Source organism: Pagrus major, chromosome 17 (genome assembly GCF_040436345.1).
Source record: "Pagrus major chromosome 17, Pma_NU_1.0".
NCBI classification, from domain to species: domain Eukaryota; kingdom Metazoa; phylum Chordata; class Actinopteri; order Spariformes; family Sparidae; genus Pagrus; species Pagrus major.
In genome coordinates, this window is record NC_133231.1 from 17,131,397 (window position 1) to 17,147,374 (window position 15,978).

A 15,978-nucleotide genomic window follows, 5' to 3' on the forward strand; every position below is an offset into this window, starting at 1 on the left:
CAGCTTGTGTGTCCCCCAAAACTTAGGTCACCCTGCTTTGTTACATCGTCATTGCTTACATAAATAGGCAGAGAAAGATCAAGCCTCTCTCTCTCAGCCACTGAGACCTGATATTCGCAGCAGAGCAATATGCTCCTCTGAGTGGCTGCTCATTATTTTAGCTGCACATTTTTTCGATTTGTAGGCCAGGGCATCTCAGCAGAACTATAGAGTAGAGCCTGATCGATATATCAGTTGGCTGATATTATCAGCTGATATTGGCCACAACAAACTTTTTTTTTTTAAAGAACATAATGCAGGACAAGATTCCTAGGGTAATTTCAAACAAGACTAGATCAAAACCTAGTATATGGCTGGACCGTGTCTGTAGTCAGTGGTAGAGTTTACCATTTAAATTCCTGGATATTAATTGCTCATTTGCAGAAAAACCCAGCAGAATATTCTTTTGTCAGCTTGCGATAATTTAGGAATGAGTTGCAGGCAATTTGTTAAAATTTGAATGATTGAAGCGGTGTAGAGAAATATCCGCTCGAGATGAGCTAAAGGAAAGGAGACCAGGTGTTAATGGAGTGGAATCATATTTTCCTTTAGGGTTGAAAGAAGCTTTTCTAGGTTGGCGTGGTCTGTTAACAGATTGAGGCAGTGGTTTAATAGTAATTTTCTTCTGTCTTTCCAGTTGAATAATATGGTTTTTTTTTGGCCACAGTTAATGCTATCAGGAGGAAGGTTTGGAGGTATTTTGGTATTGTGAGTGAGGTATCATTGCTTTAAAGAGAGATGGAGGGGGAGAGAAGTATTCTGTGGTTTTGGATCTCTGACAGCTTTCCCATGACCTCCAACTGGTGAACAGAGCCAGAATGACTGGAAGTGGCTGTATGTTGCAGTGGGACAGAGTGCAGAGGTGTTGCTGTCTGTGAAGCCTGTTTTGTGACTGGTTAATGTGTACTCTGTGCAGGACATTGTAGTGATTTATAAAGTTTATAAATCTGCGATATTGGGGTCAAAATTAACTTTGTTTTAGCTGTAAGGGAGGAGTTGTGGAAATCGATGGACATCAATTTTCTTTTTCATGCACTCTTTCAGCTTAATGTACTGGTAATGACAGTGGTGGGGTTAGTATGTATGTTTGAGAAGGTCAAAGGTCATGAGAGAGCTGCCACTAAAAAGGTGCCCCGGGCTGGTTACTTCTCTCCATTTCCACACAGGGAAGTTGATGGGTTCCTTATTGGTTTTAAACACAGGGTTAGGCCTGAGAGGGGTGAGAGTAGAAGGACATAGCTTGAGGTTAAGTATGTCATGTGCTTTCCACCAGGCAGAGAGAGTAGTGTTTGTGGTGTTACATTTGAAGTAGCTGCGGGTTTTGTTTTTATTAATCTCTGAATGCGATATTCTGAATGGGGAGATCCTCACAGATGGTCAGTTCAAAGCCAGCCATATTGGAGTTGTTTGAAGTCTAGTGTAGGGAATACTGAAGCTGGTGCGAGAGGAATTAGTGGTAAAGGTTTGGTGCATCGAGCCTGCTGTAAAGTTTGGGCTTTTTTGGAGTGTTTTTTTAATCCTGGGCCTTTCACCTTTACAGTAAAATGTATTGATTGTTGAGTTCAGGGAGGAAAGCCAGCCCAGGGGTCATGGCACATGATTTATTCTTTTTTACTTAGAAAACAGAAGCACATAGGCTTACTTCAGGTACACTTGCCCCAAGCCAAGGATGTAGTTAAAAAGCCTTTATTAGTTAGGATATATCAGAGTAAAAAATTACAAAAAGCAAAACGCTAACCGGTTTGGACCCGCACTGGATTTTCCTCAGGGCGCGACTGGAAAGAGGAATCAACCACAATGTTTTCCTAAACCTAATAAACCTAAAAGTGTTTTTGCCTTAACCTTACCAAATTATGAGTACGCGACTGTCTGGTGCTCCTGTTGCTGGTAAGCTGCTTGGTCATGTTTTGGGAAAGATTAGATATGTGGTTTTGAGAAACACTCGCAATAGACCTCTTCAGATGTTTCGGTACGAGGATGTGTACATACCAAGAACCTGCCACTAAATGTATGATGTTAAGAGTCCTTGCTCTACAGTAGAGTCTTTCCTGTAAAGCCCAATATTATATTGTATTGTTTGTAAGGTATGAGCCACTGTTGTGCAGTGTGTGTGTTTGTTCCCATGTTTGTGATGTACAATTTGGGATATGTAGTGCACACGAGACATGGTTCAATCATAGCTAGAAGCAACAGTAACTGCTGAATTAATGTCTGGACCATTTTAAAACAAAATGAACAATGAGGCAATTATTTGCAACACCCTCCCATGATCATTCTCAAGAGATACTTTCTACACCAAATTTCAGGCAAGTTATTAATTATTAAAAATGTTGGTCCACATTTGGACTCATTTCATTCATATATTCAAACGACTGGTATCCAATAGACCCAGTCACAACAACACCAGTCACTTCTGGTTGACTTTCAGTTGATTTGCATTGTGGAGATATGTGAAATCAGCTAACTTGTTTTCCCAAGTTGGATCTGAGGGCAGAGTCAAATTGAAAATCCAAGAGGATGCACTGACTTATATCCTTGATCAGCTCCGAGAAAAGAAAACGTGGAGCCGTGAGAAACAGCTGATGGAGAAAGAGATATGTGGCCTGAAAGCCCAGCTAAATAAGGGCCAGTCTAATGTCCACGCCTTGAAGACGGAGAGCGACGATATGAAATCACAGATCCAAATGCTCTGTAAGAAACTGTCAGACTGATCCTGTACAGCAGGATCCTCGAAGGCACACTGCAAAAGATGCATGAGGATAAGAGTCTGAAGTCAGAGAAGATTAAATATCTGGAATCACAGCTTGAAACAATCTCTGAATGCTCAGAATGCTGTTGTAGTGCTGCTTTTTAAGAACAAGGAGCTTCAAGGCACAGTGGACAAGATGAAAGAGTTTAAGAATCTGAAGTTAGAGGAGACTAAAGACCTGGAATCACAGCTCTTCAAATGCTTTGAGATGCTGATGAACACTGAGGATGACCTTGAGAAAAAAGAAGAAATGGTTCTGAAAGCTCTTCTAGAGCCCAGATCCACGCTAAGGCACAGAGATTTGCTCAAACACACACATTTGTCATCCCTGTGCTAGACAGGTTTTCTCCGGGTGCTCCGGCATCGCACGATCTGGCCCACGCCATCTACGTTCATCTGGCCCACATACTGTGTGGAGTGATGACACTTGGACAGTCCACTCCTGTTTGCCAGATCGGAGCCACTCGCAGGCCGTATGAAGGATCACTTTTCGAGTGTTAAAGTACAAATGCGCAAACACCAAGGCATCCAAGGAAAGGGGATCTCTCTCTGAATTGCCTTTCCCATGGTTTCTTCCAGTGTCCTTTCAAGGTTGTTCTAAGGTTCATGGGGAGTTTTTCTTCGTCTTCTTAGAGAGCTTGGGCTGGATACCTGTTCCTGATCTGGGTCTGCAAGGTTTTGTGCATTTTTTCCAGCCATAACAAGCATTTTGGTTATAACCAACTTGGGCTCAGGGAAATTGAAATGATTAATTTTCTCATTTCACAGACCAAACAATGAACACATTTTTCCAAAAAATGAAGAGATCAGTTAATCATCTAACTTGCAAACCAAAAATGCAACCTTGAAATCAAAATTTCAATTTCAATTTGAATACATTAATATGTTTGCACAAAAGACTAGAGCAAGTGTAGTGACACCTCTTGCGTCTGTTCTCACAGTGGAACTGTCAGTTTGACTTTGTTTACTTCAAAGTTGTCTTTTTGATCAAATCCCCCTCTCGCAAGAAAACATTGCACAAACACCAGCTGTCAGTAAGACGTATGATTACTTCCTCTCTGAGGTGGGTTTTGTTTTTAATAATGTTGTCTGATCACAGCACACATCAGACAGATTTATCTCCACACTTTGCATCAATGGTTTTTGGCAGTGTGACAGTGCAGCAAAAAGCAGCTTTACTTCTCACAGATCTAGCTATTTTATGTGTACCATGACAAGCATGTTGGTGCAGTTTTAGACTTTGACAGGAAGCGTGAGATAAAGGATGACATGTAAGAAAGGTCCCTGGTTGAGCTCGAACCAGGGATGCTGTGATTACTTATATACGTAGGCCATATATATCTTGTTATTGAAAGAGCAGTCTTGGGTGTGCTACCTGTATCCTGCCTTTCGTATTATTAGATTGACTGTTCTACTCCAATCTGGTGGCCTAGATTTAGTGCAGACTTAACAGAAACTCTCTCCGGATGTTGATAGCTAGCTTAGCTAGATCAGATAGCAGAGACTTAAATGGTTGATCTTTAGACAAAGTGAGAGAAACAGAAAGCGGAGAGGGATGAGAAGGAGAGAGAGATTGCCATCAGCAGCATTTAGTAGGTTTTTTTCTCAGTCCTCAGGGGTTTGTAGGCAGGCAATTCCACATGTGCGTGTGTGCATTTGTGTGTGTGTGTGTGTGTGTGTGTGTGTTTGCCTATGCTTGTGTGTCCTCTCTGGCTCTCCAGCGGGTCACATTAGGGATAGAGTTGCATAGAAGTGGGTCAGCCAGTGCCACCAGGGAGTCTTGCCAGCTCCCTTCTCCCTCCTGAGGCTGGAACCAGCTAAAGGCCAACACAAACACATAAACCGAAGCTGTGTGCATGTGTGTCCAGTGTATGTGTTGTTTGTGGCCATTAATTGTTAATGTGTGTGCTCATGTGCAGGCGCAGAGTGAGTATGATCTTTGCTGTTTGTCATCCCTTGTGATAACCCTCAATGACCCTGCCTTGTTCACTGTACTTTGACTCCTTATTAACAGCATCGCTGGTAACTGAAATACTGTATAGCTGTGAAAGCAAGCCTAAGCTATGGTGCAGTATGTTTAGAGTGCATATAGGGCCTCTACAGATGATTCAGAGTCTGTCACACTCAGTGTGTCTCAGCTGGACGGACACACTGTTTCTGCTGGCTTATTGATAAGGAAATAGGATTTAGCCCAGTATTCAGCAGAGGTTTAATTCATCTCTTAGCTGCAGTCTCTTGTTTTCTGCATTGGTTCTCCTCTGACAAGGAAAGAATGGTCTATTTCTGTTCTCAATTTGCTGGCCTATGCCCTTCCATTGTTGAACTGGATGACATCATGAGGTAATATGTAGACAGCAATATAAGTACAAGACTGAATTACTGCACAATATGGCAGAGATCACTCTTAACTTCCATCCAATACAAATAAAAGCTGCTGCTCTGAATGAAGTGTTTCTCACACTGTCGGATAATGTTGTAGAGCTCATTCCTAACAATGAGGAAGTCTTTCGGCATAGTCTGTCCCTACTTTCTACTGCAGCCAGCCAGGTGTCCTAATGGGCATTGTTTCAAGTGGTCAGTTGTAAATACTGTTCTGTATTTATTATTTACACAGTCTCTACTCCACAGTGTTGACTGTGTGAACCCTTTATGGGAAGAACTTTATGGGAAGAAGAACTCAAATCTGTGATGGATGATTGTGGATAGGAATACATAAATATTTTGAAGAAGCGAGTCTCAACTTGCAAGTGATCCACATTCCAGTAAATGAATGATGGGTCCCTCACAAGATACCGCAACATGCTTCTTTTGTCTTTGAGAACAGGGTACAATGATTTTCAGCACTTTGAATGATTAACACACAAGGCATTGTTGTGGCATTTGCAGGATCTTGTAGGAAAATTTGTAAAAATGTTTAAAGCGGATAACTCTCAAGTAATGATTTTTTTTATTGTCAGTAAATTCTTGGTTATTTTATCAAATAATTGAATAGCAGTTTGAGCTATAAAACGTCAATATTGTAAAAAATGTTTGTGATTCCCGAAGCTCAAGATGGTCCTCAAATGTATTGTGTTGTCCACAGCCAGAAGATATTAAATTAACTGTCATAGAGGAGTAACGAAACTAGAAAATATTCACATTTAAGAATCATAATTAAGAGAATTTTTTACTTTTTTCTTATGACTCAAATTGATTATCAAAATAGTTGGTGATTAAATGTAATGGTTGACAGCTAACTAATTAAACATTGCGGCTCTACTTTAAGGATCATTGGATTTGTGAGGTGTAATGGGTCACTTTTAGTGATGAACCCGTAGAGAATTATCCGACGACTCTGAAATTCCTCTCAGCCAAGTGCTTTCTAAAGCTGCAACAATTAATCGATTAGTTGTCAACTATTAAATTAATCATTAGTAGCAGCCCTCATTCTCAAACAGCTTTGAAAAACAACACACTACCGGCCCCTGCATCATCCGACAAGCAGACAATGTTAGTCAAAAGAGTGTGAATGATGTGTTAATGCAGCTCGGCATCTGCTGCTGTAACAAGTTTGTCACTTCAGTTCAATAGGTAATATGTCACTGTTTTGTTTACAGCTTTCCCCAAGTAGCCCAAAAATAATATACCACAGGTTTGAGGACATCTGTTGGCAGCAAGCAATGACCGAACCTAATGGTTTAGATCAGAAAGATCTACACCTTTAGTATCAAAAAGATGAAAGGTAGCTGGAATACTGTGGCTGGGGACCATGTTAGATGAGTCAGTATTGGGGACATGAATATTATATGGTGTGAGTGAAATGCATATGTGAGGGCAAAGTAGGTGTCAATGTCTATACAGGACATGTATGTCAATTGTTAGCCCTACTTTCATTTGAGTCATCAGGAAAATATCCAAATCATATTTTTCCACATTCCCTTTACACCTGGATATGTCAATGCAACTTTGTTAGCTTGAACGAAATTGCGATTGGCTTGTTGTTGCAGTCAGCTTTTACTTAGTACTTCTAGTCATCCAATGATGTGGTTGACTGCATTAACATATCCTGTGCTTGGATAGTATGAGGCTGTAAGAGGCACCTTGAACACCTGAACAGACTGAAACAAAAGGGTCTGTGACAGCTCAGCCTGGTATCATTGAGTAACTCTATACACTATGTTCAGCTTAGCTCCAACAATTCCCTTCTTTGTAATAGTGTGCTGTTCATGAGCCCGTATGTTGCTCACAGCATCTGTTTCAGTCTGAGATATGACCCGACAGGAAAAGACATAGTTTCCATGGCGACAGCCCTGCTCCTTGCCCACCCCCTTCCCCACACCCGCCATAGGAGGAAGTGGAATATGTCCAATTTCTGCTGACTCGTGAAGAAACAATTGTGTGTCACACACTTGCACACAGATGTCTCTCCTCACTCTGGCCTGGATTGTTTGTTTGTGTGCCTTTTTAATGTGTTTGACACTGTTTGTTTGCTGGTGTGCGTTGGCCTTTCCATCCAGCTGCTCATAAGCCTGTTTGTTTTGTGAGACAGGAATTTAAATCTCAAAAGAAAATTACTTTGTGCAGTAACTCAATTAAAAGGAGGGTATTTTGTGTGTGCACAGTGGCCTTAAGTTACACTTTATTGATCTCTGTGGGGATATTTGTCCTCTGAATTTGACCCAACCATACTGTTTTTCAGTAGCAGGCAGCCACAGTGCAGGGGACGGGGGATTAACGCTAGTTCTAAAACTAGTACCTTGGTCAAGGACAATGGCAGGGGTACTACCTACAGTAGCAGGCCTGTCACCACCAGTCAGCCCTACTGGTAGGGTAGTAGTAGGGTTATGTTTTCATCCCTGTCTGTTTGTTAGTTGTTTGGTTTGTCAGCAGGATTAGTCAAAAACTACTGAACAAATTTTCACAAAACTTGGCTGGAGGATGGATTTTAGCCCAGAATAGATGGCTGATGTGGCATATCTGGATAAAGGGACGGCTCCAGGAATTTTTCCTCACTTTCTTTAACATTGTGAGATTTCAGCATTTTCATTAATCTCTCAGGGATTAATGCATGGATGTTGATGGAAAAGAATCATGTATTTAGGTCGCTGGTATCTATTAGAAAGTACAATTTGATGCAAATCCTAGATGTGGAGAGCTTAAAGCAACATTAGGTAGAAATGAGCATTATGTGCAATTTGCCACCCCCCACAGTTTTTGAGTGCAACACCACCATCATAAATATAAATCCCAGGACTGTAACAATTTCTCAGATGTAATGTAGGTGCTAACTACAAACAAAACTCATTATGTCATAACAATGTTATGTGTTGAAAACTTATAACGTATGTTACGTATGTTGAAGTAAACATGTATGTAACGTTGTGATCCTACCCTCTCACTGAAGTTACATAGTGCAGAAACAAGTGATGGGGGGAGGAGTGGCTGTGACAGAGACACCATTCACCCTATTACAAGACACTGTACCTTTAAAATTATTTTAAAGCTGTTATTTTAAGGTAGAAAAGTTACATTATGTTGCTTTAAATCATGGTTAAGCAGTTATGACTGATACAGGGCTGTCAAGTGTGATATTAGATTAGGCTTGACTGAATTAAAGAGGACTGTTGGGCTTTGGCGAAAGTATGCGCTCTACTGAGTGACATTTTAGTTTAGTCTTTGTTTACAGGGTTGTTTCTAATTAAAGCACTGTGAAGCCAAACAAATATAATGGTGTCTTTTCCACAAAGAGAAGAAATTTAGAAGTCTGACTACACTGTCAAAAGTGTAATTGCACTCTCAATTTAGTTTAGATCATTAAGTGCTGTAAACATGGCCACAGGTCAAATGTGTATCCCAAATAGAAAAGAATGTTTAATTGTTGGATCTGAAGGGAAGAGAACTGGAGGAGGGCAGAAAGGACAAAACCGTGCTGTGGCAGCTCTGTGCTCTGTCTTCGTTGTGTGACAGCAAGCTATCTGCCCCAGGCTCACCCTGACCAAGGTACAGCACTCCCCCCTGGGCCTGCATACACACAACCATCCATCTCTAGCTCTTATCTGCTACCAGGCTGCTACTCTGAGTGTCTGTGTGCATGTGTGTGTGTCTGTGTGTTTATATGTCTGAGGACTCTTTGAGTGGAGTTGTTCTGGCCCGGTCACACTGATAGCTGTATCAACAGATACTCCTTGCTGATGGACTGCAGAACAACAGGCCCATTGTTTTTCTTAGTGTGCATGCACGGGCGTGTATGCTAAGCCGTCAGAAATTGCATTACTACAAGCCACAAATGTCAGACACACTGTGCTCATGTAACTTGGGAATGTGTGTGTTTGTATGTGTATGTGTGTGTCACATGTGCTGCAGTGTAATCTGCCAGAGGCTGGGATGTGGGTCAGTGTGGCTACATCTCTCCAGGGAGAGACAACAGCAGGATACTGCCTCCGTACTTACTGTAGGGGGACTAGCCTGGCTTAAAAAATGCAGTAAAGCAGGGGCCAATCTGCACTTGATATTTGACTTTTTTAATTTGTGCATTAGCTATGCATTTTCAGATACCCCGAAACACAGCGTTTTGGCTGTTAAATTATTTGGCTGTTCTTAGATAGACTTGCTTAAAATTTTCCAAAACTGCATGTGGAGCCAGCCTTATTAGAACAGGGTCCGCAGAGGCACAGTGTTAGAAATAGAGATGAAAATCAGTGTGACTTCTTAACAAGGCCAGATTGGAAAGAGGATGGCCAGATTAGTCATGCCTCGGGCTCATAGTGGATTTCACCTGCAGTCATTAAGCCAAAGTTATTGCTGAACATTTGGAACTCAGTGAAAGCTTATTGGAGGTTATGTAGTGTGACTAGGTGTGTGTGTGTGTGTAGGGGCTATTGACCTCTTGACGGAGCTGCTTAAATGAAATATTGATAGCGCTAGCTTGGATAGGAAATGAGTGTGTCTGCGTTTAGAACTTTGTCCAGTGATTGATTGTGTATTTTGCAGCAGCCAATTGGCTATTTAGGGTCCACTTTTTGAAATATAGTCTCATAGGTCAGACTGCTTCAACTGTAAACCAGTAATATTAAATAGGATAAATGAGGACCATCGTGCTAACAAGCAGGTGGACTACATGATAACTGCCGATGACAGCAGCTAATAGACACCTTTATTTGCAGACTACAGTATACACACTTATATATATATTATACACACTTGCAGTGACTCAGCACGCTCTCCCAGCTCACTAGTTTTATTATATGGGGTCTCCAGATGTCTGCTGGACATGAATCATGTCATCCTAACTTTGGGCCTACTGAAGCCGTTACATAAAAAGCACTTTTCTTTTTGTTAAGTACCCCATGGAAAATAAAGTTTTGGATCATAAATGTTATCGCAGTGTATACAGCTAAAACCCCACTTCTGTTGAGAAGAAAATGTGTTAAACCCACTCTTTGCCACCAACACCACAAAGAGGAGGAGATTGCATGCTGCGTAGAATTGCTAGGAAGTCTGTCCTGGATTGGGAATGTTGCCGGGAGTGTTTGAGCACACAGCTGGGGGGCATGCACGCACTTACTGTAAGCCTGATCCTGTTAACACGGCTGCTGGCCAGAGCGGGGACAGCAGGAGGATATGGAACTGAGAACAAATCACATGCCCCCAGATGTCACCAAGACACACGGAGATAGATGGGAAAGTTTGGGGCTAAATCTGTTCTGTGTAATCAATCAGGACACAGAGGAGGGAAGGTAGTGAGTGTGTGTGAGTGTGTATGTGTGTTTGTGTGTGTGTATTGTAGTCTAGCAGCCTGCTGTTCTGTTTCTTGTGCTCTCTGCTCTCTGTAAACAGGAAACAGATCCCTCTTTCTCTGTGACTCTCCTTTCATCTGTCCTTTTCTGTCGGTCTCTGGGTCCCTCTTTCTTCCTCTTCCCACCCTGCCTCCCTCTGTGAGTACATACAGTATATCTAGAAAGTGACAGGCCCCCAGCTCCCAGAGCACGTCATTATTATGGAAAGCAAAGCAGGCTGTTGTGCGAGTCTTTTCATCCAGGAAAAGTGTGACACAGTGGCGTGTCCAGGGAGGTTGAACCAGCCGCTTCTTACCTATTTCTCATTGCTCTATTCTTAGCATTCCTGTTTTTCCTCCTTGGGCTTCCCCTGGAAAGCTGTCAGAAATGGTGAGCTACAGCTACAGATGCCTGTGATACTGTTGTTGTCATCTTTTGTTGCCTTTCCTCTACTCCCTATTTAGCATGGATTCTGTGTTTTGTGCGTGCATAGGGTGCTGCAGGCCCCTCACGACTTTCCTTTCCCACACCACTGGAGACATGGGGTGTTTGACAGTGAAGGAGGTCAAAGGGAGACCTAGAAGGAGGTGGAGGGTTGCAGTTTGTAATACCATGAAATCTCATACTGTTTCAACTCTAATCCTGTACAGTTATTACACAATTATTATTATTATCAGTTACAATGACTGTGAAAGGAATGAAAACAGAGAGGGTTTATGTTGGTCGATCAAATGCTTGACTATAGTTTCACAAAATATTATGTCCTAACAGTCGGGATTGGAAGATAAAAGATTTTATGGCTAATAAAAACACTGAGGATAAGTTGATCGTGGTGAATTTCCAATATTGGGAGAGTCGTGAATCAAGATAATGGTGAATATAAGTGATTCCAAAATCCTAAACCTGTTGTATCTCTCACGGAAAACTAGAGATGCACAATATATTTAGGTTTAGGATTTTCTTTCAGTTATTTATGTCATCAGTTTTTTTGTTTTCATGGACTTACATGGCTCGTATAGGTTCAGAGTTTCAACAACAACTCTTATCAGAGCTATGGAATATTAAACTATCTATCTTTGCCAACCTTTCTCACGCTCAGCTATTCATAAACTACAGGTTATAAACTAATTGTTAAAATGCAAAAATGATAAGTTAACCGTTATCTCACATCCCACGAGAAGCAGGTAATTGTCGGTTATCATTATCTGCTGAAATAAATCCATACCAAAAACCATTATATCGGATGTGTGGAAATGCTATGGATTTCATCTAAAGAACAACAGGGAGGTGAGGTGCCCTCCATTTATTCATCTTTCATTGATACATTACCTTATTTAAGGATTTGAGGATGTTCATTCAAAAAGAATGTGTAAAGTAATGAAAGGTACATCTTTTTTTTGTGCCATTTAGGAGTTTTAAAGGGGCACTGTGTAGTTTTGGAGAAGAAATTCAAACTCAAAATTTTAAACAATATTAATGAAGTAATAATACAAACTCATAAATATACATTTTTCTAAAATTGACCAAACAAGCTGTTCTCAGAGAAGAAAAAGGTCCCCGGGAAACTGTTTGATGCTAGAAAGGTGGCAGGGTCCACCATATATAAACAAAGTAAAACCGTATGAAATTGAGCTGTCCTTTAAGGTTAGTTGCTTAATTAAATGTATTAAGTAACGAAAAAAGGAAGAGCTTGTTTATCCAGTTTATTGAGGCATAAAAAAATCAATCAATTTCTCCCCCAAAACTATATAGTGCACCTTTACTATTTGGATGATATCATGAATCATAATTAATTTGTTCAGGATAATCGTGACATTAAGTTGTCGTATTGACCCATGCCTATCTGACAGACATGAAACTTGTTATCAACTTAAAATATATAGATTTCCAATAACCATAATACAGTAGAATTCAATACCATAGATAAACAAATCTACAAAGTTGATTTTCTTACCACGATATATATTGAACCTGGTGTATATCGCTGCAGTCCTGCACAGGCTCAGCACAGCTTGTTGTTGCTAAGACCAAAGATGTCATCTTTGGACTCCCTCTGTTACAACATACGCTACAAACAGAGTAACACATGTAGAAACCACCCTGGCTGGGCACCAAACACACACACGCACACAGACAGACAGACACCGGATGCTCAAAGCAAGCTATCACGGTTTTGAGAAAGAAACCTTTCTTCCTGCCTTACCCAGTTTCTTTTCTCTGTGTCTTTCTCTGGCAGCCTTTAGAGAGAGAGAGCGGAACAGTAGGTTTAGTGCTTTGCCATGGCTGGTTGATCACAGTGAGTTCACGCTAAGCTTGGGGAAATGTGAAGAACTGACTTGACTGTCTGTTAGCTTTAGCTCAGACCACACTAGCCTCTAAATTGTCCAGAGCAAAGGTCATTTCAGAGCCCCTCAACCTTGTTTGGCACCAGTCCTGCTTTGAAACCTCAGAGCGCTCAAGCTTTAAACATGCCAACTTTAGCTGGCAAGGTGTTGGTGGGTTCAGGCATACAAACGGTAAACCACATGATGTTTGTGGTTAGTGATTTCTGCTTGCTGAAAAGACAACTTGTGTTAGCGAGCAGAGATTTCATCATCAGTCCACCCATAAGCTCCCCTTCACCTCTGCATTTGTTAGGCTGCCTCAGTCACAGGTTTTTCGGATTTACGATCGGAATTACGTTGACCCAGGCAGAATGGAAAGAGGTCTGCGTGGGAGAAAAGACAGACTTTGTGGATTAATAACAGGGAGTGTTCTCTAGGGATAGAGATAAAGGCAAGAGTAGGGTGGGATGATGAGGACCCAGCCTTTTGGCTGCTGTGCTGCATTCTCTGTGTTGGTTCTCAGCTGGTCACAGCTGGAACGAAGTAAAGAAGGAGTTGTACAAAATAGTTGGAGGGCTGAGACTGTAAGAGTCAGAGAATTAGGGATGTACTGATCCAACTTTTGATTTTGTCCCAAAAACAACTTAGATCTGAAGTCTGTATCTGCCAATATTGAATATTTTACCAGTGGTTTATCTTCCCAAATTTAAAATCTATATAACACTGTCTCACTGTACAGAACTGTACAGAAGTGTCTTTACTTTACTGTCTTCTTTTTTGTGCATGTTGTAATTATAGTCTGATAGAGAGTATATGAGATTATTTGTAACCATAATGCAGAAACATCAGTATAAATCTTACCGTACCCTGACTTGAGATTTTAACACATCAACACATGAATGCTGAAGCAAATGAATGGAGCAGAACAGAAAACTATATTTAATGTCGATTGCTCATTTCAGGTCAATACCTGATCTGCTCAATAAGACCAGTATCGGCACAAATGCCAATCCAACAGATTGCATCGAGCCATTCCCACAGAAAATGCGTGTTTTGGGATTGAAGTGAAAACTGTTAAAGTACGAATGGAGATCATGTCAGAGGACAGATTCTGGTGCATTACTGCCTCTTGACCTGGAAACATAAACACACACAGTGTACTTCTGTCTCTGCTCTGTGGAGGCTTGTGTCAGTGCAGTGATGGCATACATAATGTCATGTTCCTCTGGCACAGCTCACTGTTTGGACAGGTCCATCTCTGCTCACTTGCTCTGCATTACACATCTGACTAAATGTCCATCTGTTAGCCTAACCACTGAGGCATCACATATTGATGTACTAGGTGTGCTAGGTGTGCGCTTCTTTGTGTTGACAGCCAGTATATTTGTGTGTGTTTGAAATCAGGCGGTAGTTATTACAACCACAGTGCAAATAAACTTTTTTGTCCCCCAACCAAATGGCTAGTGAATGCTCACATTTTACCAGCCCTCAATAGATTACCATTCTGTTGTTTGGGGTTTTTTTGTTTAGTTTTTTGGTCTGAGGAATGAAGCAAATCCACCAGCCACTTGGATTTTACCAGCATTTGACTGGTGTCTGTTGCTGATGTTGTCTTTGACCCATTTGATATAAAAATTGCCAGTTAGTGCATATCTTCATTTGCTTATCTAAGGTATTAAAATCCAACATATCAGTATTATTAATTAATACATTAATATATATATATTTCAATTTTTTTTTCTCCATTTTTATGTTTGATATATTGTGTAATAAAAAATAATGTGTTTGTTCAATCAAAAATAACCCTTCTATTTCCATTACTTTAAGGGAAATTGTAACTGACAATAATAATAATTGCGTAATTATAGTAGTACTGTGAAAATCTCATACCGTTGCAACCCTCCTATGCCATCTGCACCTCCCCTCCACCTCCTTCCAGGTCTCCCTTTGACCTCCTTCCATGTCACACACCCCACGTCTCAAGTGGTGTGAGAAAGGAAAGCCGTGAGGGGCCTGCAACACCCCATGCACGCACAAAACACTGAATCCATGCTAAATAGGGAGTAGAGGAAAGGCAACAAAAGATGACAAGAGTATCACAGGCCATTTTTAACTGGAAATAATAATAATTTTGCAATACCTTACACTATGACCCCATGACACTTTGATATTTTCTGAGATGGTTATTGTAGTATTAAAATCTCATATTGTTGCAATCCTAGAGGTTTCTGCATATGTGGAAGACCTCTCAACTTTGTTGCACTGCTAAAGAGGAGCCCAGTAAAACACACAGACTTGGAGTATACAGTATGTCATTAACATCATGATTATGTACAGTATTGCAAAACCATGTGATACAAGGTTTGCTTTTTCATTCCTGCCTCAATGAATTTCAATTTCTCCTCTCTTGGCTCTTTTTCTCATCAACATATCACACTCATGCAGTCACTACAGCATGAGACGGGCTGAAACCAGAATGAGAAGGAGAGAAAGGTTTGCTCTGCAGACAGAGACAGAGATGGGTTGCTATTTTCACTGCAGTGTTGTGTGTGGTTCTCTAGGTTTATTTTGTGATTGTCAGGGGAATCTGGTGAGTATTTATAGAAGCTCTTGCTTGTCCTGCTTCCAATTTGCAGATGGATTACATTCCACTCAAACTTTGTGGAGGTGTGTATAAGATAATGGGAGAGAAAAGGGGGATAGAAAGAGAGACGGCTCGTGACATCTTTGAGTAAGACAAAGAGAGAGAGGGAGAGAAAGGAAAAGAAGTAGGGAGGAGATGAGAGATGATGACTCACCCCAGAGAGACACCTTTGGTGGCCACGAACCTTCACATCCTGAAGCATACCTGCACTGCAGTACAGCCTCCTCACTCTAACGCAGGAGTGTGTGGGCTGGCAGGCAGGAAGAGATTTATGGTGTGGCTCTTCCTGTAATACAAACTCTTAATATACACATGCATACACAGGCTGGCAATCCGAAGCCCCAGTGGACCAGAATGATGACTTGGCTTTAAAGTAGGCCAAGGACCAGATTGAAGGACACACAGAAACACGCACGCACATACACATATACCCAAACTGAGTCATATTCACTCTCATCTTCATTCTCT

General features: G+C 41.1%; 1 protein-coding gene across 1 annotated transcript in view; it reads left to right on the forward strand.

The window, feature by feature from the left end:
* The window catches only part of galnt1 (UDP-N-acetyl-alpha-D-galactosamine:polypeptide N-acetylgalactosaminyltransferase 1), a 48,967-nt gene that overhangs the window by 2,917 nt on the left and 30,072 nt on the right, over window positions 1-15,978 (forward strand). The gene's annotated exons all lie outside the window — the stretch shown is intronic.